Here is a 12,577-nt window from a genome sequence, read left to right on the forward strand (position 1 = left end):
CAGTCATACAGCCGCGCCTGCAGATCGCAATACAGAGCCTGTGCGTTACGTGTCATATGTGCATTCCGAACTGTATCCGAAGATGCTGCCTTGGTCATATCAGGCATGTTGCCACTTGATATTGCTGCACTAGAGGCCAGTAGCAACAGCACAGCAGCTCAAAAAAGAGAGGTGTCCATTCGCAAATGGCAGGACCGCTGGCGCCATTCTTCCCACGGACGATGGACAAACCGCCTTATACCTAATGTGCGGGAATGGGTGAGTCGGCCACACGGCCAAACAGATTTTTATTTGACGCAACTCCTAACGGGACATGGGTGTTTTAAATCATATTTGCATAGATTTAAGCACGAATCTGACCCCTACTGCACATATTGTACGGGGCCGATTGAGGACGCAGAGCATGTCTTTTTTGTCTGTCCGCGATTCACTGCTGAACGGGAAGAGCTAAGCCAAGGCATTGGGAGGCCATTCATAGTCCATGACTTGATGGATATCTTACTTAGCTCGCAAAACAATTGGCTCGCAGTTAGCCACCTAGCTGCAGTGATCATACAGTCCCTGCGTCGCGCTGAACGTCAGCGCAACCAGAATTCAAACTCTAGATGAGTATCTAGATGAGGCTTTCATGCCATCTCCCCCTCGTGAAGTAATAACTTCAGCGTTGGTTCCGCGAGAGGGATACGGAAGTAGGGTAGGTTTTAGTGCGGTGAGGTGACCCCTAACCAAGGTCGATACCAAGTCCCACACTTTTCGGCTTTCAATGCTTTCCCCCCTATACAAAAAAAAAAAAAAAAAAAAAAAAAAAACCCAGTGTCCTACTTCTCTAAGATGGCCTCCGCCGCTGAATCGAAACTACACAGTTATGAGCTAGAGACGTTAGCTATAGTGTATTCCTTAAAACGTTTTGAGACGTACCTTAAGTTCATCCCGTTCAAAATCGTGACCGATTGTAATTCCCTTGCGCTGACACTGAGAAATGGTGGACATTCCGCCAAGATTGCTCGCTGGGCCCTGCTGTTAGAAAACTATAACTACACGATTGTACACCGCTCGGGGGTTGGTATGCCCCATGCTGATGCTCTAAGTAGAATAGAAACTGCCGCATACGTTGACGATATAAACCTTGACTTCCAACTGCAGTTAACCCAGAACCGGGACCCTGAGATTGTCAAACTCCGAGATAAGTTAGAGAAATATGAGATAGCGGATTTCGAACTGCGAGATGGAGTAGTGTACCGCCTGTCCTCGACGAGTGTACCCCAACTTTATGTCCCTTCCGAAATGATAAATCATGTCATACGAGTAGTGCACGAGAAGCTTGGCCATATGGCCACGGAGAAATGTTGTGCACAGATCAAGAAGCATTACTGGTTCCCGTGTATGAAGTCTTATGTTAACAATTACATTAAAAATTGCCTCAAGTGTATCTACTACTCCGCGTCCGCTTCGGACCACCGTGTCACGCTACATAGTATTCCGAAAGTGCCCCTTCCGTTTGATACCGTCCATATTGACCATTTGGGCCCCCTTCCGTCCATACGTTCTAAGAAAAAGTATCTTCTGGTTGTCATTGACGCTTTCACCAAATTTGTGAAGCTGTACCCTGCCGCCACGACTAATTCACGTGAAGTATGCCAGACATTAGAATCTCAGTATTTCGCAAATTACAGTAGACCCCGCCGAATCATCAGTGATCGAGGTACCTGCTTTACTTCCTCCGAGTTTGAAGAATTTCTGAAGGCCAATAATATAATTCATGTGCTGAATGCCACTGCCTCACCCCGGGCCAACGGCCAAGTCGAGCGGGTTAACCGTGTGTTGGGCCCCATGTTGGGTAAACTGACGGAACCTGTGGACCACGCAGATTGGGTCCAACAACTGCCGAACATAGAGTTTGCATTGAATAACTCCGTCCACTCCACAACCAAATTTGCCGCTTCCGTACTTCTATTCGGTGTTGAACAACGAGGTGTGGTAGTAGATGAACTAACCGAACGGTTGGGTGAGAGAACGGAGGAGGTCGATGCCTCAGAGGTAGACATCCGGAGATTAGCCTTCCGTAACATTGTTAAGTCCCAAGAATATAATTCGGAATATTATTCGAAGCATCACCTCCCTGCCGTTAGTTTTGAGGAGGGGGATTTCGTAGTTATTAAGAATGTGGATACTTCGGCAGGCACGAACAAAAAGCTTATCAGGCGGTATCGTGGTCCGTATGTGGTTCATAAAAAACTTCCGAATGACCGATATGTTATCCGGGATGTAGAGGGCTCCCAAATCACCCAACTACCATATGATGGTGTCCTAGAAGCCTCCAAATTAAAGCTATGGGTTGCCCCTGATCAAGATTGCACTTCTGATAGCCAAACAAAGGCGACACCAGCCACTTAAGATTCTTATTTACCCCCCCTCCGTTGTTACCAATTGGAATCGAGGTCGATTCCTCGTCAGGACGGCCGAGTTGTAAGATTCCAATTATTTAAAGTCTGTTAAATGCTCATGTATATATATCGATTGTTAGTAATAAGTATCGATTGTTAGTAATAAGTATCGATTGTTAGCGATAAGTCCTCGATAGGTCGAGAGACGGCGTCTCTCTTCTCTTCCGGCGATGCAACGAGCAAGTTGCATCTGCGCAAAACCAAAAGATTAAATCCGACCAATACAAACTAATCTTTATCATTTTTACTTAATAATTAGGTGTTTACAACATATTTGGACAATGTCGAATCCAAATTTTTTAAATAAATCTGTTCCGAAAAGATTGGCTTCGTCTCTTTTACTAGTAACAATGAATACAATATTTTCGAGTTTTTCTCCACACTTTGCGACAGTGTGCAATTCGCCTAGTATTGGTATTGGAATGTGTGTATATGCGAAAAATTGTCTGGAATATTCTTGCAATTTTGGTTTATTCAGTAATAAATATGTTTCAAAATTTATCACTGAAGCTGTTGACCCTGAGTCCATTTGAAAAGTAATAACTTGATTCAATATTTTGACATCAATTAGCTTTTTACGATTTTCGTTTTTGACTTGACCCGTTATAGTGTTCACTTCTTCCATTAAATTTGCTTCTTCTCTTTTTTGTGTCTGCGAATTACTTTTGTCTTGCTTTGACATACACACGACTGATATATGGCCTTTTCTACCACATTTGTAACATACGGCGTCACGATACTTGCATCTCTCTCTAGTGTGAGACGTTCCACACCCAGAACACGACTTCCACGAGTTTTTGCACTGTTTCTCTTTGTTCGGTTTATTCTGATACTTTTTGAATGTATGGATCGCGTTGAGTGGAACTTGACTCTCTCTCTTGTCTTTAAGGGTTGCAACGGTTTTTGTCGTTGTCTCATAGGTCTCCGCAACCATGAGCACATCTTCAAGAGTCGGCTGGTGCTTTTGAAGAGCAGCTGCCCGTACTGCATCATACGGGGTATGTAGGATGATCTGATCCCGGATCATTTCATCTACGTAGTTGGACAAACAATCTTGTGCAGAACACACAAATTGACATTCACGAGCGATCCCGCGCAAATCGGCTACCCACTCTTTGTGTGTTTGACCATGTGCCATCTCTTTCATAAAAAATTCGTAGCGCGCTGCTACAATATGACGCTTAGTTATGAAATGTACAGTAAGTTTGTCTGTGAGCTCTTTATATGTATGAGTGTTTAAGTTGTTACTCCCGAAGAGATTTTTAAGAAGCTCGAACAAACTGACGCCACACCAAGGAAGAAAATATGCTTTTTGTTTTTCGTCTGCACTGACCGATTATGCATTAAAATGTTGCGACAAGTGTTCTAGATAAGACTCCCAATTTTGATTGTCTTTGTCAAATTTGTGAAATGGAGGACACATAACTAATTCACCCGCGTGGCTTGAATTACTAGCACTAGATGCAGAATTATTCTCAATAATTTTTCTCATCCATTGTCGTTGTTGTTCTAGAATGTTCGTTGTGAATTGCTGTTGCTGGGAAAGCAATTCTTGAAATTCCGCACTTTCTATTGGCATCTTGACGAGAATCAATGACTGACCAACTAGATTTTACACAATTATTGTAGCTAAACGTTTTAATATGTTTTTTTTTCCTCGTCGCCATTAATGTTGTGTCCACAGTAGAGAGGTACGCGTGTTCTTCTTGAGAGCTTATGCTAGACTGCCCGTTTATTGATGTGTAATGACAATGTTACCATATCTAAGGAATACTATGTTTAACAATGTTGGGAAATGCTTATTTTAAATTTTAAATGATACATAACAAAAATAATTTACCAACGCATTTTAATAGCATAAATAGAATAGAACCATTATATAACGTAGATGATTATGCTAAAGAAGTTAAGTTTAGATTAGAACTAGCATGCAGTAGAGCTAGAATAATGTTAGAGAAACGTAAGGAAAACCAGAAAAATTTGTATGATAATAAGTCAGCAGATTTTAAAATAGAGAAAGGAGATAAGGTTTTCTTAAAAAAAATGTTTTTTCAAGTTACATATAAATAAAAGAAAAACAAATGAATCTATAAAGATTTCGAAACTACACAGTTATGAGCTAGAGACGTTAGCTATAGTGTATTCCTTAAAACGTTTTGAGACGTACCTTAAGTTCATCCCGTTCAAAATCGTGACCGATTGTAATTCCCTTGCGCTGACACTGAGAAATGGTGGACATTCCGCCAAGATTGCTCGCTGGGCCCTGCTGTTAGAAAACTATAACTACACGATTGTACACCGCTCGGGGTTGGTATGCCCCATGCTGATGCTCTAAGTAGAATAGAAACTGCCGCATACGTTGACGATATAAACCTTGACTTCCAACTGCAGTTAACCCAGAACCGGGACCCTGAGATTGTCAAACTCCGAGATGAGTTAGAGAAATATGAGATAGCGGATTTCGAACTGCGAGATGGAGTAGTGTACCGCCTGTCCTCGACGAGTGTACCCCAACTTTATGTCCCTTCCGAAATGATAAATCATGTCATACGAGTAGTGCACGAGAAGCTTGGCCATATGGCCACGGAGAAATGTTGTGCACAGATCAAGAAGCATTACTGGTTCCCGTGTATGAAGTCTTATGTTAACAATTACATTAAAAATTGCCTCAAGTGTATCTACTACTCCGCGTCCGATTCGGACCACCGTGTCACGCTACATAGTATTCCGAAAGTGCCCCTTCCGTTTGATACCGTCCATATTGACCATTTGGGCCCCCTTCCGTCCATACGTTCTAAGAAAAAGTATCTTCTGGTTGTCATTGACGCTTTCACCAAATTTGTGAAGCTGTACCCTGCCGCCACGACTAATTCACGTGAAGTATGCCAGACATTAGAATCTCAGTATTTCGCAAATTACAGTAGACCCCGCCGAATCATCAGTGATCGAGGTACCTGCTTTACTTCCTCCGAGTTTGAAGAATTTCTGAAGGCCAATAATATAATTCATGTGCTGAATGCCACTGCCTCACCCCGGGCCAACGGCCAAGTCGAGCGGGTTAACCGTGTGTTGGGCCCCATGTTGGGTAAACTGACGGAACCTGTGGACCACGCAGATTGGGTCCAACAACTGCCGAACATAGAGTTTGCATTGAATAACTCCGTCCACTCCACAACCAAATTTGCCGCTTCCGTACTTCTATTCGGTGTTGAACAACGAGGTGTGGTAGTAGATGAACTAACCGAACGGTTGGGTGAGAGAACGGAGGAGGTCGATGCCTCAGAGGTAGACATCCGGAGATTAGCCTTCCGTAACATTGTTAAGTCCCAAGAATATAATTCGGAATATTATTCGAAGCATCACCTCCCTGCCGTTAGTTTTGAGGAGGGGGATTTCGTAGTTATTAAGAATGTGGATACTTCGGCAGGCACGAACAAAAAGCTTATCAGGCGGTATCGTGGTCCGTATGTGGTTCATAAAAAACTTCCGAATGACCGATATGTTATCCGGGATGTAGAGGGCTCCCAAATCACCCAACTACCATATGATGGTGTCCTAGAAGCCTCCAAATTAAAGCTATGGGTTGCCCCTGATCAAGATTGCACTTCTGATAGCCAAACAAAGGCGACACCAGCCACTTAAGATTCTTATTTACCCCCCCTCCGTTGTTACCAATTGGAATCGAGGTCGATTCCTCGTCAGGACGGCCGAGTTGTAAGATTCCAATTATTTAAAGTCTGTTAAATGCTCATGTATATATATCGATTGTTAGTAATAAGTATCGATTGTTAGTAATAAGTATCGATTGTTAGCGATAAGTCCTCGATAGGTCGAGAGACGGCGTCTCTCTTCTCTTCCGGCGATGCAACGAGCAAGTTGCATCTGCGCAAAACCAAAAGATTAAATCCGACCAATACAAACTAATCTTTATCATTTTTACTTAATAATTAGGTGTTTACAACATATTTGGACAATGTCGAATCCAAATTTTTTAAATAAATCTGTTCCGAAAAGATTGGCTTCGTCTCTTTTACTAGTAACAATGATTACAATATTTTCGAGTTTTTCTCCACACTTTGCGACAGTGTGCAATTCGCCTAGTATTGGTATTGGAATGTGTGTATATGCGAAAAATTGTCTGGAATATTCTTGCAATTTTGGTTTATTCAGTAATAAATATGTTTCAAAATTTATCACTGAAGCTGTTGACCCTGAGTCCATTTGAAAAGTAATAACTTGATTCAATATTTTGACATCAATTAGCTTTTTACGATTTTCGTTTTTGACTTGACCCGTTATAGTGTTCACTTCTTCCATTAAATTTGCTTCTTCTCTTTTTTGTGTCTGCGAATTACTTTTGTCTTGCTTTGACATACACACGACTGATATATGGCCTTTTCTACCACATTTGTAACATACGGCGTCACGATACTTGCATCTCTCTCTAGTGTGAGACGTTCCACACCCAGAACACGACTTCCACGAGTTTTTGCACTGTTTCTCTTTGTTCGGTTTATTCTGATACTTTTTGAATGTATGGATCGCGTTGAGTGGAACTTGACTCTCTCTCTTGTCTTTAAGGGTTGCAACGGTTTTTGTCGTTGTCTCATAGGTCTCCGCAACCATGAGCACATCTTCAAGAGTCGGCTGGTGCTTTTGAAGAGCAGCTGCCCGTACTGCATCATACGGGGTATGTAGGATGATCTGATCCCGGATCATTTCATCTACGTAGTTGGACAAACAATCTTGTGCAGAACACACAAATTGACATTCACGAGCGATCCCGCGCAAATCGGCTACCCACTCTTTGTGTGTTTGACCATGTGCCATCTCTTTCATAAAAAATTCGTAGCGCGCTGCTACAATATGACGCTTAGTTATGAAATGTACAGTAAGTTTGTCTGTGAGCTCTTTATATGTATGAGTGTTTAAGTTGTTACTCCCGAAGAGATTTTTAAGAAGCTCGAACAAACTGACGCCACACCAAGGAAGAAAATATGCTTTTTGTTTTTCGTCTGCACTGACCGATTATGCATTAAAATGTTGCGACAAGTGTTCTAGATAAGACTCCCAATTTTGATTGTCTTTGTCAAATTTGTGAAATGGAGGACACATAACTAATTCACCCGCGTGGCTTGAATTACTAGCACTAGATGCAGAATTATTCTCAATAATTTTTCTCATCCATTGTCGTTGTTGTTCTAGAATGTTCGTTGTGAATTGCTGTTGCTGGGAAAGCAATTCTTGAAATTCCGCACTTTCTATTGGCATCTTGACGAGAATCAATGACTGACCAACTAGATTTTACACAATTATTGTAGCTAAACGTTTTAATATGTTTTTTTTTCCTCGTCGCCATTAATGTTGTGTCCACAGTAGAGAGGTACGCGTGTTCTTCTTGAGAGCTTATGCTAGACTGCCCGTTTATTGATGTGTAATGACAATGTTACCATATCTAAGGAATACTATGTTTAACAATGTTGGGAAATGCTTATTTTAAATTTTAAATGATACATAACAAAAATAATTTACCAACGCATTTTAATAGCATAAATAGAATAGAACCATTATATAACGTAGATGATTATGCTAAAGAAGTTAAGTTTAGATTAGAACTAGCATGCAGTAGAGCTAGAATAATGTTAGAGAAACGTAAGGAAAACCAGAAAAATTTGTATGATAATAAGTCAGCAGATTTTAAAATAGAGAAAGGAGATAAGGTTTTCTTAAAAAAAATGTTTTTTCAAGTTACATATAAATAAAAGAAAAACAAATGAATCTATAAAGATTTTTTCAAACATTTTTTTCAATAATCGAAAACAGGTCTAAACGACCAAGAAAAACAATTTTTTTTTTTGCTAGAAAGATGGGTTCTCAAGAATCCAAAATAGACCACCCAACGGCTAGTGTCGTTAATAGCGTTAAAATAGTAGATGAGATGTTGTTAGCCATTTTAATATTAGTAGCCGTAAATCTGGCATTGAAATTATATGCAATGCATAATAAAATAATCAAGAAAAAATATCAGAGTAGAGCAGACGGCCTAAATACAGTATAAAAATGGGTCGAGTAGATCTAAAATATTTGAACAAATACGTTCCATTCTTAGACTTGCTCTTTAACAGAGGCGAAACCTATCCAAAATATATGGAAATTAAATAGTGGATTGTGAATAATAGAAAATTTAAATCAGGGATAGCCCACTTGATAGAAAGATCCATAGTAGAAGCATATAACCGCCTAAAGCGAAAAAATAGAATTTTACCCACCTGGGTACATAAACTATTTGATGAACCCATAGAGACAATCAATCTTTCAGGGAATTAAAAAAAAAAAAAAAAAGAAGAGAGTGTAATTTTTTTTTAAACAAAATATGATTACTTGAGATGATATAATAAGAGAAGCTAGAATACATGCACAAGAATTAAATAAATCTTGTAAATGCCTCTCGCAGAATAAGGAAACATCCCTGTTTGTGGCGGGGCGGAAGGACCCGATATAGTATCAAGTGGTTGGCGGGTGCCAATATCTTCAGGGTCTCGTAGGTGAGTAGAATGATTAAAACGCGCGAAAAACTTCGTTTTAATTATATGTTGATTTATTTAATTCACAAGGTATACCGACACACACACGAAAATGCTTCGGTTTGGAAAAAATGACAAATCGCAAATTAAAAATTAAAGGAGATGAACGGGTGTTCGGGTGAAAATCTCGATTCGGAATAATGGCGATGCCCATTGGAAAAAACCCAGTCACCCCTCCTGGTGTGACCGTAGATGCCGAGGATCAAAAAACCCTCCTCACTCTTCACTGCTCTTCGCCGCTCACTGCTGTTCACCCGGTGGCGTGAACATACCGCCCCCCTTGCAACATGTTGCAATTGCCACCCTGGACATATAAAGGACGGGGGACGGCAACGTTCTGGAGCGCCTAGATCCCACAGGAGCCGGAGACGACCCATCCGAACACGGTGCTCTGGGCTGCGGGAGTACCGCTATGACCGGGCACACAGCCTGGTTGGATGACCTCCGGATAGAGGTCTGCCCCGAGTACCACGGACACCGACGCCGGCCGATAGAAATAGGGGTCGGCCAGGATCAGGGTGGCGAATTTCTCCCGAACCGGCGCCGCCACTTCCCGGATGGGAGTGCGGATGAGCAAGTCCTCTTCGACCCGGAATATAACGTTCCGTCGGAACGTCTCGTCGGACCTCGACTCGAGGACGGCCGTACAGGCTTGGTCGACCCCGACCTTGGTCACAGCTAACCCCAGGGACCGGGCAAAGGAGCGATTGATGCGGCTCTCAGCCGCACACGCATCGAGGAGGACGCGGGTCTCGAAGGATTTCGAGCCATTGCCCAACCGGAGAACTGCGGTTGGCAGGACAGTCGTCGTCCTGGCGTGGAGCAGGGAGGATAAAGAGATTTCGGGAGCGCCTTCTGGGGAAGCGGAGCGGTCGGACGATGATCGGGAACAGGGTTGTAGCGGGGGTGCAGCACGCCCGGAGGGGGGTGATTGGCTGCGCCGCCGGGCGGAGGCACGTTGTCTCGGCGTTTGGTCGGCCATGTGGAGCAGGGTATGGTGCCTTTGCCCGCATCGTCGGCAACCATGGCGAGTCCGGCACGCGTCGGATGAATGCTCGTGTGCCAAGCAATTGGGACAATACTTGTTGATCAGCACCGCCCGGAGCCGCTTTTCCCCTCGGAGGTTCAGGAAGCGCTGACACTGCCGGAGTGCATGAGCCCCCGACAGACCCGGCATCGGTACACGTTCGTGCCCTGCGGAGCAGCTCGTTTGCTGCGGTGGTGCGGCAGACGTGTGGGGGCCATGTCGCTATGAAGGGGGGAGCTGAACGAACTGTAACGAAAGAAATTACGTAGGGGGGAGTGGATTAGTCTATGCGCGGGAACGAACAACATGCACGGAGACGAGGACATTCGGAGGGAACATAGAGGGATTGGGAGTCACGATACGGTTTTAGGCTCAGGACTCCTGCTGTCTTGCAACAGAATAAGCTTCGCCACGGGTCTTCGGATAGACCCACGCGCGGTGGTGACATCAGCCACTCGGACGAGACCGTCAGCCCCGGGCAGAGTGCGCTCAATTCGCCCTAAGCGCCACTCGTTGGAGGGGAGATGATCTTCGGACACGATCACGAGGTCGCCGGTCTGGATGCTGCGAGTCGGTGACTTCCACTTGTTCCGTTTGTGAAGCTCCTTGAGGTACTCACTCTTGCCTTCAGTCGCTGCCATCGGTTGATCAGTGACATAGGCTCGACCAGAATTTCCGGTTCCGCAATGGATAAGAGCGGTCCTCCAATCAGGAAATGTCCCGGGCTTAGGGCCAGCAGGTCCTCTGGATCCTCGCTCATGGGAGAGATTGGCCTGGAGTTTAGGCACGCTTCGATCCTACACAGGAGAGTGGAAAGTTCCTCGAAGGTGTATTTGACAGTGGACGAAGACTTGTAAAACAGGGTCTTAAAACTTTTGACCCCTGCTTCCCACAGTCCTCCCATATGGGGGGCGCGCTTGGCGGAATGAACTGCCAGGATAAAATGTGCTGGGGAAATGCCTTCATTATATCAAGCTTGGTGGCGTTCAGGAAATCTTGTTCGAGCGCCTTTGAGGCCCCTACGAAGGTTTTGCCATTGTCGGAGTAAATGCGCTGGGGGCATTGTCTCCGTGCGACAAACCGAGAGAAGGCTGCAAGAAATCTTTCAGTGGTGAGGTCGGAGGTAGCCTCGAGATGGATTGCCTTCGTGCTGAAACACACGAAGACGCAGACATAACCCTTAGTTATGAGACACGCACGCCCGGTGTAATTTTTGATCTCGAACGGCCCTGCGAAATCAATGCCCGTGTGGGTGAAGGGCCTGGAGTACGTGATCCGTTCTCGAGGGAGATCACCCATCATCTGGGTCTGTAGTCGTCGACGATGCACTATGCAGACTTTGCACCCCTTGAGGTGGGACTTCACCATGTTCTTGATCCGTGGGATCCAGAATTTGGTGCGCAGATACCGCACCATCAGTTGATTGCCGCCATGCAACGTGATGCGGTGGGCGAATTCGACAAGCAGGCGAGTGAAATGAGTACTATAGGGGAGGAGAATAGGGTGACGTTCATCATATCGGAGGGACTCGGCGGCCCGGAGTCGTCCGCAGGCGCGGAGTAACCCATGCTGATCGAGAAATGGATTCAGATTGAGTAGCGTGCTGGATGATGGCAGGGGTCGCCCTTCCCCAGGGCCCGTATCTCCGCGAGGTATTCCCGACGCTGAGAGGTCCGAATCAAGGCGCGCTCGGCGGAGAGAAGTTCGTCATTGGTGAGGTGAACCGTGGAAGGCGTCGAAATCCTTTTGGTGGCGAAGCGTAGGATGTACGCGATGACTCGTAATGCCCTACCATAATCCGAGAAACGTTCGCTGACGTCCTCGAGTAGGGTGGTCGCGGTGGTGTGGCACTGGACTCGTTGCTCCAGCTGGGTGTCTGGGAGTTCGTTATGGGGAGTTGGCCAATACTCGGGGGCTCGCTGGAGCCAGTCCGTCCCATGCCACCAGAGTCTGCTGGCCGATAACTCGGCCGCGGAGACCCCACGGCTCGCCAGATCAGCGGGGTTGTCCTCGGAGCGCACATGTGACCAGCTTTGGCCACTGGTGCTTTTGGAGATGCTGGATACCCGATTGGCCACGAAGGTGGACCAACTGCACGGGGGTTTATTGAGCCAAGCCAACACGATGGTAGAGTCGGTCCAAAACTGGGAGGTTGCAGGTGGGATTGGGAGTTCAGGAACGATCGACGCCCAGAGATCGGCTAGTAAAACCGCTCCGCACAACTCCAGCCGTGGCAGTGAGACTGTTTTGACTGGAGCTACACGGGTCTTAGCCGTTAATAAATGGACGGCTACTTGATCGCCGCACCGAACCCGCACATATAGGGCTGCTCCATACGCTTTCTGTGACGCGTCACAGAAGCCATGAAGCTCCCACGAGAGCTTATCGCTGGTGTTTAGCCAACGGGGAATGCGGAGTCGACTGAGGCCTGGGTAATCCTGCAGGAATTCGTGCCATTGCTGCAGCAGGAGAGGCGGCAGAACATCATCCCAGCCCAGTTCGGTAAGCCAGATTTGTTACAT

Source organism: Drosophila willistoni, unplaced genomic scaffold (assembly GCF_018902025.1).
Source record: "Drosophila willistoni isolate 14030-0811.24 unplaced genomic scaffold, UCI_dwil_1.1 Seg485, whole genome shotgun sequence".
Classification (NCBI taxonomy): domain Eukaryota; kingdom Metazoa; phylum Arthropoda; class Insecta; order Diptera; family Drosophilidae; genus Drosophila; species Drosophila willistoni.